This window comes from Hyperolius riggenbachi, chromosome 1 (assembly GCF_040937935.1).
Source record: "Hyperolius riggenbachi isolate aHypRig1 chromosome 1, aHypRig1.pri, whole genome shotgun sequence".
Lineage (NCBI taxonomy): Eukaryota > Metazoa > Chordata > Amphibia > Anura > Hyperoliidae > Hyperolius > Hyperolius riggenbachi.
Window position 1 is genome coordinate 400,314,205 of NC_090646.1, and position 18,313 is coordinate 400,332,517.

At 45.7% G+C, this 18,313-nt stretch overlaps 1 protein-coding gene across 9 annotated transcripts in view; it reads left to right on the top strand.

Annotated features, from left to right (window-relative positions):
* Positions 1-14,858: 14,858 nt before the first annotated feature.
* MPDZ (multiple PDZ domain crumbs cell polarity complex component) overlaps positions 14,859-18,313 on the top strand; it is a 217,084-nt gene continuing 213,629 nt past the window's right edge. For all 9 annotated transcript variants that reach the window (XM_068234923.1, XM_068234937.1, XM_068234947.1 and 6 more), the window contains exon 1: positions 14,859-14,996. The gene's annotated coding sequence lies outside the window, so the exon portion shown is untranslated. The remainder of the gene's footprint in view (positions 14,997-18,313) is intronic.

An 18,313-nucleotide genomic window follows, 5' to 3' on the forward strand; every position in this document is an offset into this window, starting at 1 on the left:
TCCGCCTCTCCACAGAAAATGCAGACCGTCTGACTCAAATTAAAATGAATCAATCCTGGATTGGAAACGACTACGCAACACTCCTGGACCCCAACCAAGTAACATGACCGATGAACATCTGGGATGGTTTAGCGTTTCCGGTCCCTGTTTATTGAACCTCTCATCTGTATTACATTTATGACTGCATGGCGGCAAAAAGCATTGCTGCTATATCCGCACGCTTTTTGTCCTCATGCAAGGCCTGGGTTGTTGTGTCTCACAAAGCGTGGCCTTCTCCTCCTGCGCCTCCTCCTGTTCCATCACGTGTGCTGCTGCTGCTGCTGCTGCTGCTGGGTTACCGTTGCCGCGTGGTCCCTGTTTATGGAACCTCTTATCTTTATTACATTTATGACTACATGGCGGTACAAAGCATGCTATCCGCACGCTTTTTGTCCTCATGCAAGGCCTGGGTTGTTGTGTCTCACAAAGCGTGGCCTTCTCCTCCTGCGCCTCCTCCTGTTCCATCACGTGTGCTGCTGCTGCTGCTGCTGCTGGGTTAGCGTTGCCGCGTGGTCCCTGTTTATTGAACCTCTTATCTTTATTACATTTATGACTACATGGCGGTACAAAGCATGCTATCCGCACGCTTTTTGTCCTCATGCAAGGCCTGGGTTGTTGTGTCTCACAAAGCGTGGCCTTCTCCTCCTGCGCCTCCTCCTGTTCCATCACGTGTGCTGCTGCTGCTGCTGCTGCTGCTGGGTTACCGTTGCCGGTCCCTGTTTATGGAACCTCTTATCTTTATTACATTTATGACTACATGGCGGTACAAAGCATGCTATCCGCACGCTTTTTGTCCTCATGCAAGGCCTGGGTTGTTGTGTCTCACAAAGCGTGGCCTTCTCCTCCTGCGCCTCCTCCTGTTCCATCACGTGTGCTGCTGCTGCTGCTGCTGCTGGGTTAGCGTTGCCGCGTGGTCCCTGTTTATTGAACCTCTTATCTTTATTACATTTATGACTACATGGCGGTACAAAGCATGCTCTCCGCACGCTTTTTGTCCTCATGCAAGGCCTGGGTTGTTGTGTCTCACAAAGCGTGGCCTTCTCCTCCTGCGCCTCCTCCTGTTCCATCACGTGTGCTGCTGCTGGGTTAGCGTTGCCGCGTGGTCCCTGTTTATTGAACCACTTATCTTTATTACATTTATGACTGCATGGTGGTACAAAGCATGCTATCCGCACGCTTCTTGTCCTCATGCAAGGCCTGGGTTGTTGTGTCTCAAAGCGTGGCCTTCTCCTCCTGCGCCACCCTCCTCCTGTTCCATCACGTGTGCTGCTGCTGGGTTAGCATTACCGGTCCCTTTTCCTGGAACCTCTTATATGTATTACATTTATGACTGCATGCCGACAAAAAGCATGTTACCTGTGCAAAGAAAACAGACATTTCCCGCATTTAAAAGACAGTTTTCCCTTTGAAACTTTAAAATCGATTTTCTCAAAAACTATAAGCTCTTTTTGCTAAATTTTTTTTTCCTCTTGTACCCACTCCCAAGGTGCACATACCCTGTAAATTTGGGGTATGTAGCATGTAAGGAGGCTTTACAAAGCACAAAAGTTCGGGTCCCCATTGACTTCCATTATGTTCGGAGTTCGGGTCGAACACCCGAACATCGCGGACATGTTCGGCCTGTTCGGCCCGAACCCGAACATCTAGATGTTCGCCCAACACTAGTAATCACCTATCATTCACCCATCAATCATCACCTGTCACTGCCACTTATCAGAACAGACCCTAACCTGCCTCTTACGGGCATCTGATCACCCTCCCACACCATCAGATTGCCCCAGACCTACCCTCAGATTACCTCCAAAGTGCATTGTTTACATCTGTTCTGCCATCTAATCACCCACTGATCACCCATCAATCACCCCCTGTCACTGCTACCCATCAGATTAGACCCCTATCTGCCCCTAGGGCACCCAATTACCCGCCCACACCCTCAGAATGCCCTCAGACTCCAGCCCTGATCACCTTGCCAGTGCATTGCTTGCATCAATTCCCCCTCTCTAATCACACCTTGAGACACCCATCAATCACCTCCTGTCACCACCTGTCACCCCCTAGCACACCTACCCATCAGATCAGGCCCTAATTTGCCCCGTGTGGGCTCCTGATCACTCGGCCACACCCTCAGATCCCCTTCCGATCACCTCCCCAGTGCATTGATTGCATCTATTTTCCCCTCTAACCACCCCCTGAGACACCCATCAATCACCCCCCCTAGCACTCCTATCCATCAGATCAGGCCCAATACAACCTGCCATCTAAAAGGCCACCCTGCTTATGACTGGTTCCACAAAATTCGCCCCCTCATAGACCACCTGTCATTAAAATTTGCAGATGCTTATACCCCTGAACAGTCATTTTGAGACATTTGGTTTCCAGACTACTCACGGTTTTGGGCCCGTAAAATGCCAGGGCAGCATAGGAACCCCACAAGTGACCCCATTTTAGAAAAAAGACACCCCAAGGTATTCTGTTAGGTGTATGACGAGTTCATAGAAGATTTTATTTTTTGTCACAAGTTAGCGGAAATTGATTTTTATTGTTTTTTTCACAAAGTGTCATTTTTCACTAACTTGTGACAAAAAATAAAATCTTCTATGAACTCACCATACACCTAACGGAATACCTTGGGGTGTCTTCTTTCTAAAATGGGGTCACTTGTGGGGTTCCAATACTGCCCTGGCATTTTAGGGGCCCTAAACCGTGAGGAGTAGTCTAGAAAACAAATGCCTCAAAATGACCTGTGAATAGGACGTTGGGCCCCTTAGCGCACCTAGGCTGCAAAAAAATGTCACACATGTGGTATCACTGTACTCAGGAGAAGTAGTATAATGTGTTTTGGGGTGTATTTTTACACATACCCATGCTGGGTGGGAGAAATCTCTCTGTAAATGGACAATTGTGTGTAAAAAAAAAAAATCAAAAATTTGTCATTTACAGAGATATTTCTTCCACCCAGCATGGGTATGTGTAAAAATACACCACAAAACACATTATACTACTTCTTCTGAGCACGGCAGTACCACATGTGTGGCACTGTTTTGCAGCCTAACTGCGCTAAGGGGCCCAAAGTCCAATGAGTACCTTTAGGATTTCACAGGTCATTTTGAGACATTTGGGTTCAAGACTACTCCTCACGGTTTAGGGCCCCTAAAATGCCAGGGCAGTATAGGAACCCCACAAGTGACCCCATTTTAGAAAGAAGACACCCCAAGGTATTCTGTTAGGTGTATGACGAGTTCATAGAAGATTTTATTTTTTGTCACAAGTTAGCAGAAATTGATTTGTATTTTTTTTTCACAAAGTGTCAATTTCCGCTAACTTGTGACAAAAAAAAAATCTTCTATGAACTCACCATACTCCTAACAGAATACCTTGGGGTGTCTTCTTTCTAAAATGGTGTCACTTGTGGGGTTCCTATACTGCCCTGGCATTTTAGGGGCCCTAAACCATGAGGAGTAGTCTACAATCCAAATGCCTCAAAATGACCTGTGAATAGGACGTTAGGCCCCTTAGCGCACCTAGGTTGAAAAAAAGTGTCACACATGTGGTATCGCCGTACTCAGAAGAAGTAGTATAATGTGTTTTGGGGTGTATTTTTATACATACCCATGCTGGGTGGGAGAAATCTCTCTGTAAATGGACAATTGTGTGTAAACAAAAACCAAAACATTTCATTTACAGAGATTTTTCTCCCACCCAGCTGTAAAAATACACCACAAAACACATTATACTACTTCTCCTGAATATGGCGGTACCACATGTGTGGCACTTTTTTGCACCCTAAGTGCGCTAAGGGGCCCAAAGTCCAATGAGTACCTTTAGGATTTCACAGGTCATTTTGCGACATTTGGTTTCAAGACTACTCCTCATGGTTTAGAGCCCCTAAAATGCCAGGGCAGAATATGAACCCCACAAATGACCCCATTTTAGAAAGAAGACACCCAAAGGTATTACGTTAGGAGTATGGTGAGTTCATAGAAGATTTTATTTTTTGTTACAAGTTAGCGGAAAATGACACCAATTCAAATCAATTTCCGCTAACTTGTGACAAAAAATAAAATCTTCTATGAACTCACCATACTCCTAACGGAATACCTTGGGGTGTCTTCTTTCTAAAATGGGGTGGGAGAAATATCTCTGTAAATGGACAATTGTGTGTAAAAAAAAAATCAAAAAATTGTCATTTACAGAGATATTTCTCCCACCCAGCATGGGTATGTGTAAAAATACACCCCAAAACACATTATACTACTTCTCCTGAGTACAGCAATACCACATGTGCGGCACTTTTTTGCAGCCTAACTGCGCTAAGGGGCCCAAAGTCCAATGAGCACCTTTAGGCTTTACAGGGGTGCTTACAATTAGGCACCCCCCAAAATGCCAGGACAGTAAACACACCCCACAAATGACCCCATTTTGGAAAGTAGACACTTCAATGTATTCAGAGAGGAGCATAGTGAGTCCATGGCAGATTTCATTTTTTTTTGTCGCAAGTTAGAAGAAATGGAAACGTTTTTTTTTTTTCCATAAAGTGTCATTTTCCGCTAACTTGTGACAAAAAATAAAATCTTCTATGAACTCGTCATACACCTAACAGAATACCTTGGGGTGTCTTTTTTCTAAAATGGGGTCACTTGTGGGGTTCCTATGCTGCCCTGGCATTTTACGGGCCCAAAACCGTGAGTAGTCTGGAAACCAAATGTCTCAAAATGACTGTTCAGGGGTATAAGCATCTGCAAATTTTAATGACAGGTGGTCTATGAGGGGGCGAATTTTGTGGAACCAGTCATAAGCAGGGTGGCCTTTTAGATGGCAGGTTGTATTGGGCCTTCAATGTATTCAGAGAGGAGCATAGTGAGTCCATGGCAGATTTCATTTTTTTTTGTCGCAAGTTAGAAGAAATGGAAACGTTTTTTTTTTTTCCATAAAGTGTCATTTTCCGCTAACTTGTGACAAAAAATAAAATCTTCTATGAACTCGCCATGCCTCTCAGTGAATACTTTGGGATGTTTTCTTTCCTAAATGGGGTCATTTGGGAGGTATTTATACTATACTGGAATTTTAGCACCTCATGAAACATGACAGGTGGTCAGAAAAGTCAGAGATGCTTCAAAATGGGAAAATTTTCTTTTGGAACCATAGTTTGTAAACGCTATAACTTTTGTCCAAACCAATAAGTATACACCGAATGTTTTTTTTTTTAATCAAAGACATGTAGCACAATAAATTTGGCTAAAATGTATACAGAAATTTTACTTTATTTGAAAAATGTCATCACAGAAAGTAAAAAAAAAAATCATTTTTTTTGACAAAATTCATGTCTTTTTTGATGAATATAATAAAAACTAAAACTCGCAGCAGCAATCAAATAGCACCAAAAGAAAGCTGTATTAGTGACAAAAAAGGAGGTAAAATTCATTTAGGTGGTAGGTTGTATGACCAAGCAATAAACCGTGAAAGCTGCAGTGGTCTGAATGGAGAAAAAGGCTCTGGTCCTTAACCACCCTGGCGTTCTGATTAAATCGTTTTTTTTAAGGGTTTTTTTTTAAATAAAAAAAAAACTATTTCATGCAGCCAACTGAAAGTTGGCTGCATGAAAGCCCACTAGAGGGCGCTCCGGAGGCGATCTTCCGATCGCCTCCGGCGCCCAGAATAAACAAGGAAGGCCGCAATGAGCGGCCTTCCTTGTTTTGCTTATATCGTCGCCATAGCGACGAGCGGAGTGACGTCATCGACGTCAGCCGACGTCCTGACGTCAGCCGCCTCCGATCCAGCCCTTAGCGCTGGCCGGAACTTTTTGTTCCGGCTACGCTGGGCTCAGGCGGCTAGGGGGGCCCTCTTTCGCCGCTGCTCGCGGCGAATCGCCGCAGAGCGGCGGCGATCAGGCAGCACACGCGGCTGGCAAAGTGCCGGCTGCGTGTGCTGCTTTTTATTTCGTTAAAATCGGCCCAGCAGGGCCTGAGCGGCAGCCGCTGGCGGTGTTGGACGAGCTGAGCTCGTCCAGACCGCTCAGCTGGTTAAGGGGTGAAAAGAGTGTGGTCCTCAAGTGGTTAAAATCTGTCCACCAGCTGAAGCACAGCTGAAGATGGGTGTTGCAACAGAACAATGACCCAAAGCATAGGAGTAAATCAACAACATAATGTCTTACACAGAAGAAAAATACACCTTCTGGAGTGGCCCAGAGTCCTGATCTCAACCCGATTAAAATGCTGTGGCATGACCTCAAGAAAGCATTTTACACCAGACATCCCAAGAATATTGCTGAACTGAAACAGTTCTTTAAAGAGGAATGGTCGAGAATTACTCCTTACTCTTTTGCACGTCTGATCTGCAACTACAGGAAATGCTTGGTTAAAGTGAACCTCCAGACTAAAAATCTACTCAGCAGCACTGAAAAGGCTTGGTGTTTTTAGCTGCATAGAAAGGCCTGGTGCACACCAGAGGAGTTTTTCTGAGCGTTTTGAGTTTTTAAATCTGCTGCTAATGTTATCCTATGTGTCTGCGCACACTGGAGCAATGAGGTTTTGTAAAAAAAACCCATAGCATTACATTGGGAAGAGCTTTTAGAGGTTTCAAAAGCTCTTCCCAATGTAATGCTATGGTTTTTTTTACAATACCTCATTGCTCCAGTGTGCACAGACACATAGGATAACATTAGCAGCAGATTTAAAAACTCAAAACGCTCAGAAAAACGCCTCTGGTGTGCACCAGGCCAAACTAAGCTCTGCCCTATGAAAGAAAACTGCCCAGTCATTTTTCCCCTGATTCTGTGCAAAGCATGATGGGATTTCTGATGTTGTTGTTCTCATTGCCTAGCAACTGGGAGGGGTGATCAGCACACAGGACAGTTGTAACTGTGTCTCATGCTCCCTGTCACCTCCTTTCAACCAAAAAGATGGCTGCCCTTATGAAATCACAAACATTTCCCTGTTCTTTTAAAACAAGGTGGATAAGAGATTATATTACCTATCTATTTTAATTAACATAACTAGTGTAACTTAATGACAGTATGTTTGTTTAGGCTGAAGTTCCTCTTTAAAGTTATTGCTGCCAAAGAAGGTTCAACCAACTATTAAATCTAAAGGTTCACATACCTTTTCCACCTGTACTGTAAATGTTTACATGGTGTGTTCAATAAAAACATGGAAACATGTAATTATTTATGTGGTATTCGTTTTTACGCAGACTCAGATTGTCTATTGTTGTGATTTAGATGAAGATCAGATCACATTTTATTATTATTGATTTATAAAGTGCAAACATATTGTGTGCAGAAATCTATATACAGTGGTGTGAAAAACTATTTGCCCCCTTCCTGATTTCTTATTCTTTTGCATGTTTGTCACACTTAAATGTTTCTGCTCATCAAAAACCGTTAACTATTAGTCAAAGATAACATAATTGAACACAAAATGCAGTTTTAAATGATGGTTTTTATTATTTAATGAGGGAAAAAAAATTCAAATCTACATGGCCCTGTGTGAAAAAGTGATTGCCCCCCCCTTGTTAAAAAATAACTTAACTGTGGTGTATCACACCTGAGTTCAATTTCTGTAGTCACCCCCAGGCCTGATTACTGCCACACCTGTTTCAATCAAGAAATCACTTAAATAGGAGCTATCTGACACAGAGAAGTAGACCAAAAGCACCTCAAAAGCTAGACATCATGCCAAGATCCAAAGAAATTCAGGAACAAATGAGAACAAAGTACTGTAATTGAGATCTATCAGTCTGGTAAAGGTTATAAAGCCATTTCTAAAGCTTTGGGACTCCAGCGAACCACAGTGAGAGCCATTATCCACAAATGGCAAAAACATGGAACAGTGATGAACCTTCCCAGGAGTGGCTGGCCGACCAAAATTACCCCAAGAGCGCAGAGAAAACTCCTCCGAGAGGCCACAAAAGACCCCAGGACAACATCTAAAGAACTGCAGGCCTCACTTGCTTCAATTAAGGTCCTTGTTCATGACTCCACCATAAGAAAGAGACTGGGCAAAAACGGTCTGCATGGCAGATATCCAAGGCGCAAACCACTTTTAAGCAAAAAGAACATTAAGGCTCGTCTCAATTTTGCTAAAAAAAACATCTCATTGATTGGCAAGACTTTTGGGAAAATACCTTGTGGACCGACGAGACAAAAGTTGAACTTTTTGGAAGGTGCGTGTCCCGTTACATCTGGCGTAGAAGTAACACAGCATTTCAGCAAAAGAACATCATACCAACAGTAAAATATGGTGGTGGTAGTGTGATGGTCTGGGGTTGTTTTGCTGCTTCAGGACCTGGAAGGCTTGCTGTGATAGATGGAACCATGAATTCTACTGTCTACCAAAAAATCCTGAAGGAGAATGTCCGACCATCTGTTTGTCAACTCAAGCTGAAGCGATCTTGGGTGCTGCAGCAGGGCAATGACCCAAAACACACCAGCAAATCCACCTCTGAATGGCTGAAGAAAAACAAAATGAAGACTTTGGAGTGGCCTAGTCAAAGTCCTGACCTGAATCCTATTGAGATGTTGTGGCATGACCTTAAAAAGGTGGTTCATGCTAGAAAACCCTCAAATAAAGCTGAATTACAACAATTCTGCAAAGATGAGTGGGCCAAAATTCCTCCAGAGCGCTGTAAAAGACTTGTTGCAAGTTATCTCAAACGCTTGATTGCAGTTATTGCTGCTAAGGGTGGCCCAACCAGTTATTAGGTTCAGGGGGCAATTTCTTTTTCACACAGGGCCATGTAGGTTTTGAGCTATTTTTCTCACTAAATAATAAAAAAACATCATTTAAAACTGCATTTTGTGTTCAATTATGTTATCTTTGACTAATAGTTAACGGTTTTTGATGAGCAGAAACATTTAAGTGTGACAAACATGCAAAAGAATAAGAAATCAGGAAGAGGGCAAATAGTTTTTGACACCACTGTAATTCCAAAGGGTTCACATACTTTTTCTTGCTACTGTACTGCTATTTGGGGCAGTTTCTAGGTTAAATAGTTCTCTAGTGTGTAAAAATCTAACCCCCCAACTTGGGAACACTGCTACAAGGTGGAAGCAAGAGGTGCCCCAAGTATAGGTAGCCAAATGTGACCCTCAGTATTGGTGGCTGGAAGTAAACCCCTATTATTAGAAGCCAGATGTGAGCAAACATCAGTATACACTCACCTAAAGGATCATTAGGAACACCATACTAATACAGTGTTTGACTCCCTTTCACCTTCAGAACTGCCTTAATTCTATGTGGCATTGATTCAACAAGGTGCTGTGAGCATTCTTTAGAAATGTTGGCCCATATTGATAGGGTAGCATCTTGCAGTTGATGGAGATTTGTGGGATGCACATCCAGGGCACGAAGCTCCTGTTCCATCACATCCCAAAGATGCTCTATTGGGTTGAGATCTGGTGACTGTGGGGGGCCATTTTAGTACAGTGAACTCATTATCATGTTCAAGAAACCAATTTGAAATGATTCAAGCTTTGTCACATGGTGTATTATCCTGCTGGAAGTAGCCATCAGAGGATGGGTACATGGTGGTCATGAAGGGATGGACATGGTCAGAAATAGGGATGGGTCGACGAATCCGGCGAATCCACGAATCCCTCGAATATTGGGAAATATTCGAGATTCGTGGATTCGAATCCCGACGCCATTTTCCACTTTGCGAATCCGCCGAATCCCGACGCTGCATCGCCGCGCATCCGCCGCTCGCACTCGTCCTCCTCCCACCCCCCCCCCCGCGTCTCCTCCGCCCGCCCCGCGCCTCCTCCGCCCGCATACATTGTATCAACTCACCTGTCCAGTGGAGCGCAGAGCGGCAGACCTCTCGCTCACTTCCTGGTTCCCTCTAGTGACGGCTTTTACAATGACGTCATCAGTAAAAGCCGGTCCGGCCACTAGAGGGAACCGAGAAGTAACGACGAGGTCTGCCGCTCTGCGCTCCACTGGACAGGTGAGTTGATACTTATGCAGGCACGGGGGACGGAGGAGGCCGTGGGGGTGAGCGGAGGAGGCACGGGGGGGAGGGGGAGCGACACCTACCTACCTACCTACCTCTATACCTACCTAAAGGACCCCTATACGTACCTACCTACCCGCCACTATACCTACCTACCTACAGGCCCCTATACCTACCTAAAGGATACGTACCTACCTACCTACCACTATCCCTACCTACCTACAGGCCCCTATACCTACCTAAAGGCCCCTATATGTACCTACCTACCTAAAGGCCCCTATACCTACCTAAAGGCCCCTATACCTACCTACCTACCTAAAGGCCCCTATACCTACCTACCTACATATCTACCTATACTTAAGGCCCTATACCCTGCTACCTATACTGAAGGTCCCTTTAACTACCTACCTACAGGACACTATACCTACCTACCGGCCACTATACCTACCTACCTACAGGCCACTATACCTACCTAAAGGCCCCCTATACGTACCTACCTACCTAAAGGCCCCCTATACGTACCTACCTACCTAAAGGCCCCTATACCTACCTACCTACCTAAAGGCCCCTATACGTACCTACCTACCTACCTAAAGGCCCCTATACCTACCTACAGGCCTCTATACCTACCTACCTACCTAAAGGCCCCTATACCTACCTAAAGGCCCCCTATACGTGCCTACCTACCTAAAGGCCCCTATACCTACCTACCTAAAGGCCCCTATACCTACCTACCTACATACCTACCTATACTTAAGGCCCTATACCCTGCTACCTATACTGAAGGTCCCTTTAACTACCTACCTACCTACAGGACACTATACCTACCTACCTACTGGCCACTATACCTACCTACCTACCTACAGGCCACTATACCTACCTACCTACATACCTACCTATACTTAAGGCCCTATACCCTGCTACCTATACTGAAGGTCCCTTTAACTACCTACCTACCTACAGGACACTATACCTACCTACCTACTGGCCACTATACCTACCTACCTACAGGCCACTATACCTACCTAAAGGCCCCCTATACGTACCTACCTACCTACCTACCTAAAGGCCCCTATACCTACCTACCTAAAGGCCCCTATACCTACCTACATACCTACCTATACTTAAGGCCCTATACCCTGCTACCTATACTGAAGGTTCCTTTACCTACCTAAAGGCCCCTATACCTACCTACATACCTACCTATAATTAAGGCCTCTATATACCCTGCTACCTATACTGAAGGCCCATATACCCTGCTACCTATACTGAAGGCCCATATACCCTGCTACCTATACTGAAGGTCTATATACCCTGCTACCTATACTGAAGGCCCATATACCCTGCTACCTATACTGAAGGCCCATATACCCTGCTACCTATACTGAAGGCCCATATACCCTGCTACCTATACTGAAGGCCTATATACCCTGCTACCTATACTGAAGGCCCATATACCCTGCTACCTATACTGAAGGCCCATATACCCTGCTACCTATACTGAAGGCCCATATACCCTGCTACCTATACTGAAGGCCCATATACCCTGCTACCTATACTGAAGGCCCATATACCCTGCTACCTATACTGAAGGCCCATATACCCTGCTACCTATAATTAAGGCCTCTATATACCCTGTTACCTATACTGAAGGCCCATATACCCTGCTACCTATACTGAAGGCCCATATACCCTGCTACCTATACTGAAGGTCTATATACCCTGCTACCTATACTGAAGGCCCATATACCCTGCTACCTATACTGAAGGCCCATATACCCTGCTACCTATACTGAAGGCCCATATACCCTGCTACCTATACTGAAGGCCTATATACCCTGCTACCTATACTGAAGGCCCATATACCCTGCTACCTATACTGAAGGCCCATATACCCTGCTACCTATACTGAAGGCCCATATACCCTGCTACCTATACTGAAGGCCCATATACCCTGCTACCTATACTGAAGGCCCATATACCCTGCTACCTATACTGAAGGCCCATATACCCTGCTACCTATACTGAAGGCCCATATACCCTGCTACCTATACTGAAGGCCCATATACCCTGCTACCTATACTGAAGGCCTATATACCCTGCTACCTATACTGAAGGCCTATATACCCTGCTACCTATACTGAAGGCCCATATACCTTGCTACCTATACTGCAGGCCCCTATACCTTGCTACCTATACTGAAAGCTACCAATATTGAAGGCACCCATACCTAGCTAGCTATACTGAAGGCACCTTTACCTCGCTACCTATACTGCGGGCAACTATACCACGGATCGCACAATTCTTATGTGCAGGATTTGTTAGATTCGGGATTCGAAAGGTTCGAGATATTCGAGAACCTTTTCAGATTCGGATTCGGATTCGAAAAAATTGTGGATTCGTCCCATCCCTAGTCAGAAACAATGCTCAGGTAGCCCGTGGCATTTAAACGATGCCCAATAGGCACTAAGGGGCCTAAAGTCTGCCAAGAAAACATTCCCCACATCATTACACCACCACCACCAGCCAGCACAGTGGTAACAAGGCATGATGGATCCATGTTCTCATTCTGTTTACGCCAAATTCGGACTCTATCGAGACTCATCAGACCAGGCAACATTTTTCCAGTCTTCAACTGTCCAATTTTGGTGAGCTTGTGCAAATTGTAGCCTCTTTTCCTATTTGTAGTGGAGATGAGTGGTACCTGGTGGGGTCTTCTGCTGTTGTAGCCCATCCGCCTCAAGGTCGTGCATGTTGTGGCTTCACAAATGCTTTGCTGCATACCTTGGTTGTAACGAGTGGTTTTCAGTCAATGTTGCTCTTCTATCAGCTTGAATCAGTCGGCCCATTCTCCTCTGACCTCTAGCATCAACAAGGCATTTTTGCCCACAGGACTGCCGCATACTGGATGCTTTTCCCTTGTCACACCATTCTTTTTAAACCCTAGAAATGGTTGTGCGTGAAAATCCCAGTAACTGAGCAGATTGTGAAATACTCAGACCGGCCCCTCTGGCACCAACAACCATGCCATGCTCAAAATTGCTTAAATCACCTTTCTTTCCCATTCTGACATTCAGTTTGGAGTTCAGGAGATTGTCTTGACCAGGACCACACCCCTAAATGCATTGAAGCAACTGCCATGTGATTGGTTGATTAGATAACTGCATTAATGAGAAATTGAACAGGTGTTCCTAATAATCCTTTAGGTGAGTGTAGGTAGCCAGATATGATTCCCATTATTGGTAGCCAGAGATAGTCCTCCCCCCAGTAAAGATAGCCGGGGAGCCCCCAGTATTAGGAAGCCAGTCGTAGCCCACCAAGTATGGGTAGCCAGACGTGATTCCCAGGATAAAAAGCCAGAGGAGCCCCTAGTATTAGGTAGCTAGACGTCACTCTCTGTATATGTAGACATTGGAGCTACCAGTATTAGGTAACCAGAGCCCCCCTGAGAGTGGAGCAAAGCGAGGGCGGACAGGCGGTGGCCGCTCCACAGCTTTTTAATAGATCCTGAAATCTATTAAAAATGTAAGTATTGAAAACAGTATGTAGCAGTAATAAATCCCTCTGTGATCAGATTTCTATCAGAGAGGGATGTATGGTTGAATCTAGTGGCCATTTATAAAGGTGGCCATGCATTAGTGAATGGTTACAAGATCAACCATCTGATAGATTCCTCCCTTACCTATTAACTGTCCACACACTGCGCAATGATTTTGAATAGATTTCCTCCTACCTCACTTAGATGCCGCACTCCTCCTCTCGTGTCTTCTCTGCATCACTAGGGGCACCTGTACCTCGTCTTATGTACATGACACCAGAACATGAGACGGGGCAAGGGGCACAGTCGCACCCGGCGGCAATGGAGAGAAGACACTAGCGGAGGCACATGGCAGAAAGGTGAGCTGCTTCTCCACTCACCATGGGTTCAGGAAGGGAAGTGGAAGCATAATATAGCGTAGCAATAGGGGTTGCAGGGGTAGCCACCGTATCGGGGCCCTTGGGCCAGAGGGGCCCTGAAGGGCCCTCCCTCAATTACAGTATTAGTTCTCTATTGGTCCTGTACTCATAATAATCACTTCTATAGATACTTTGAATAATGGTAATCATTAACAAACTGTTCCCCATCCCCTTCTTGAACCTCTGACACTGTAGTTGCCATTGGCAGGTTTTGATGCGCTGTATCAATTGCTATGTATAGAGTACTTGGGGGACCCCATTGTAAAACTTGCATCAGGGCCCACAACTCCTTAGCTACGCCACTGACTGGGGCCTGCCAAGTGTCAGAATATTGAATGCCATCACCGCCACGCACCCAACCAAGCCCCTTCAAATGAGATTGCTGCAGCATGCCAGGTCGATCCTCTTAATCCATTCAGCCAGAAATCGATCAATGCCATGTTGTGGCATCAGTCTCTTCCAGATTCAGTCATTATGATCAAATTGGGCAGATATCGAAGCTGCAAATCGAGTAATGCATGAGCACTATAAGTGTATGGCCAGCTTAGGACAATTGAGCACCCTGACTCTACAAAACTGTGATAGCCTGCCTGAGAGTTGTGCTCACTAGTAACTGGTAAATTGCGTTTGGTGGCTTTTAAATGCGCTTAGACATGATGTAAGCAGAGCCTCCCCTGCAGCAGCAGCAGCAGCAGCAGCAGCAGCAGCACATGAAGAACAGAGTAATGCAGCCTCTCGCTTCCCGGAGCTGTCAGTGAGTCCGCACACACATCCTCCCCCTCCATCCTTTGTTCCCCTGGCTGCGGCTGCTGCTGCTCCCCCCTCAGCCCACTGTTCCTTCTCCTCTCCTCCTGCATTCACTGGCCTGCCCCTACTGCCGATTACGTCAGAGCGCTGCCAGCGGGGTGACGTCAAGAAACGCGGACCGCAAGCGGCCTCCAGTCCAGCCTGTGTGTCCCCTATCCCTCCGGTACTGATGTGTCCGGTGGCCGCAGCCAGGAGCAGCCTGTGCGTGGGAGCTCACTGATCAGAACGCGGGATCAGAGCAACAGGTGATGCATTGGGGAGTGATGATGAGCGCTGCTCTCTGTTATTATCAGTGTGCTGCTGCTGGAGGTGCTGTGTACAGTTATCTGCTGCTACTGCTGCTGTGTCTGTACATCCATAGCCTCATCAATATTCATGATACAGACTCAACTTGTTACACTGCTGGGAGGAAGTGTTGGTGTATTTACTACTATGAGATCTGTGTTTCAGATGTTCCATCATAGTTGGTGAACTCTTGCCCATCCCTATGTTTAAGAATGATTTAAATAAAACCCTGATTTCTTAATTTTCTCTTTTTAACTGTTGTCTTTTTTGTTTTACTTTTGTATACTGGATATCGGTGACCTAATGTAAAATATTTTGTCTGTTAAAGTGAGCATACAGTTAACTAAAGTAGAAATAAAGTAGCAACTACTATGTAATTATGTTTCACTGATTTTAATTACATAGTGGACTTTTTGTTTGCTCCTCAAACAAAGGTTTTAGATTGTTAGGGAAATGTTTACTTAGCGTATTCCAGTGATAAGGATGTTGGCAAACAGTCCAGAGAAGGAAGGAATGACAGTAATTGCTTAGCTTGCTGTTGGTATGCTGGAACCCAGTGGTCTTTGGGGAGTGCATTATGAAGGTGTTTTTCTTAAATAAGAGTAGCGGTAATTTAAACTTGTAATTAATTCTATTCAGTGATGCAGATGGCAGTTCCTCTGGGCTATTTCTGTAATCTTTGCTGTAGGCTTTCTCAAAGGTTCACACTTGCACACTTTTTCTTAGTCAGTTGCCCTTTGCTATGTGTGTTTAGTGGCATATGGTATTAAAGCCTATTACCGAATCAAGTGTCTGGGACTAAGGAGGTTATTTTTATTCAGAAACCTCTATCCTGAAGCCAGTACTGATTTTATCTGCAGATACTTATGTAGTGTGAACATTTTAATTATCATTAAACTGATTTTTATATGTATACTGTATAGTTCTGCCTTTGCCACATTTTCTGCAGCTCTTGAAGAGCTCACATTACTCAGCAAGGTTTACAATCTTATAATCATATGTTAAAGGACAACTGTAGTGAGAAGAATGTGGAGGCTGTCATATTTATTTCCTTTTAAACAATACCATTTGCCTGGCAGCCCTACTGATCTATTTGGCTGCAGTAGTGTCTGAATAACACCAGAAACAAGTGTGCAGCTAATCTTGTCAGATCTGACAATAATGTCAGAAACGCCTGATCTGCTGCATGCTTGTTCAGGGTATTTGGCTTAATGTGTTAGAGGCAGAAGATCAACAGGACAGCCAGGAAACTGGTATTGTTTAAAAGGAAATACATATGGCAGCCTCCATATCCCTCTAACTTCCGTTGTCCTTTAACCCCCCCTGGCAGTATGAAAAATTCCGCCAGCGGGAAGCGCAGCACTTTTTTTTTTTTTAAATCATGTAGCGAGCCCAGGGCTCGCTACATGATAGCCGCTGCTCAGCGGCATCCCCCCGCCCGCTTTGATCGCCTTCGGCGATCTCCGATCAGGAAAACCCGTTCAAAGAACGGGATTTCCTGGAGGGCTTCCCCCGTCGCACTGATTGGCCAGGCAGCGCACGGGGTCTGAGGGGGGCGCACGCTGCACCGGATAGCGGCGATGCGGGGCGGCGGCGATCGGGGTGCTGGCGCAGCTAGCAAAGTGCTAGCTGCGTTTAGCAAAAAAAAAATCATGTAAATCGACTCAGCAGGGCCTGAGCGGCACCCTCCGGCGGCTTACCCCGTGTCTAGCACGGGGTTACCGCTAAGGAGGTTAAAGGACACTTGAAGTAAAAAGAATATGTAGGCTGCCATATTTATTTCCTTTTAAACAATACCAGTTGCCTGGCAGCCCTGCTGGTCTATTTGGTTGCAGTAGTGGCTAAATCACACCAGGAACAAGCATGCAACTGATCTTGACAGATCTGATAGTAATGTTAGAAACGCTTGATCTGCATATGCTTGTTCAGGGTCTATGGCTAAGGCTAGTTACACACCAGGACGTTGCGTTTAGGGGACGTTATAGGGCACATAACGTGCCCCTAACGCAACGCCTGGTGCTCTCTGGTGTGGACGTCTGAGTGAGCCGCGTTGTGCAGCTCACTCCGGCATCCGTGATGCGTACTCTTGGACGCATGCGGCATCACGTGGTCCCGCCCGGCCAATCGCCGCACAGAGCGGCCGCTCCAGGAAGTAAACACTGCAAGTCACTGAGTGCAGTGAATATTAATTAGCCATGTGCCCGGCCGCTCTCCCCTCCTCCCCAACATGACTGAACATGTGCAAACAGTCTAACGAGGCTTAGCGGCGTAGAACGCACAGCATGCAGCACTTAACTGCGTTACAATGTAACGCAACGTGGGCAGTGTGAACAGCCCACTTGTGTTATATTGCTGTGCTTTGGGGGAGCGTTACAGGCTGCACTAACGTGCGCCTGTAACGTCCCTGTGTGGAAGAAGCCTGAAAGTATAAGAGGCAGAGGATCAGCAGCATAGCAGGGCTGTGGAATTGAGGATTCAGAGCAATTGTGGGTACCTGCAGTTGGAGTCAGTGCTTTTATAAACCGAGAAGTCAGTGTTGGAGTCGGAGGATTTTTGTACCAACTCCACTGTGAGGATAGCCATGCAACTGGCATTGCTTAAAAGGAAATACGTATGACAGCCTCCATATCCATCTAGCCTCAGTTGTCCTTCAATGATCACTATAAGTTAATGGTCCTTTGCCATCCTCATACCTAGAGATGGCATTAAAGAGTAACTGTCAGGCATAAAATACACAATAAGTTCTCTACTGCAGGCTGACAGAGCAGTAGAAAGGATGCTAACCAGGCAATTTAAAAGTTTAAAATCATTATTACTTTTTTTTTTTCATGTAGATTTCTCTACCCATGCCCCTTAGGCTCTAAGAGGGTACGCACGGCTGCAGAAGAGATGTGACAGGTATGCTGAATCAGCCTGATTGGCTGAAGCCTCTGTCACTCATCTCTCTGCGCTGCTATTGGCCGCCTGGTATCCCCTTGTCTGCGCTGGTCGCAGCTGCTGTTAGAGTGCATGGAGGGGGACCAGAGGCTATCTCTTGTCATTGTCCTCTGCCCCCCTCCTCCAGTGGCTCCTCTAGTGCAGAGAATAGATGGGAACGACATGCTTGGATCTATTATTCGGTGAGTCTGTGGCTGCTGCATTTATTCCTCCCCGCTGTGCACAGAGCCAGTGCGGGGAGGAGGTGGATGGGGGGGGGGGGGGGGGGGGAGGAAGGATCTAGCCGGACACAAGATGGCCCCTGCCAGCAACAGGAGTCTTCTAATATAAACATACAGTG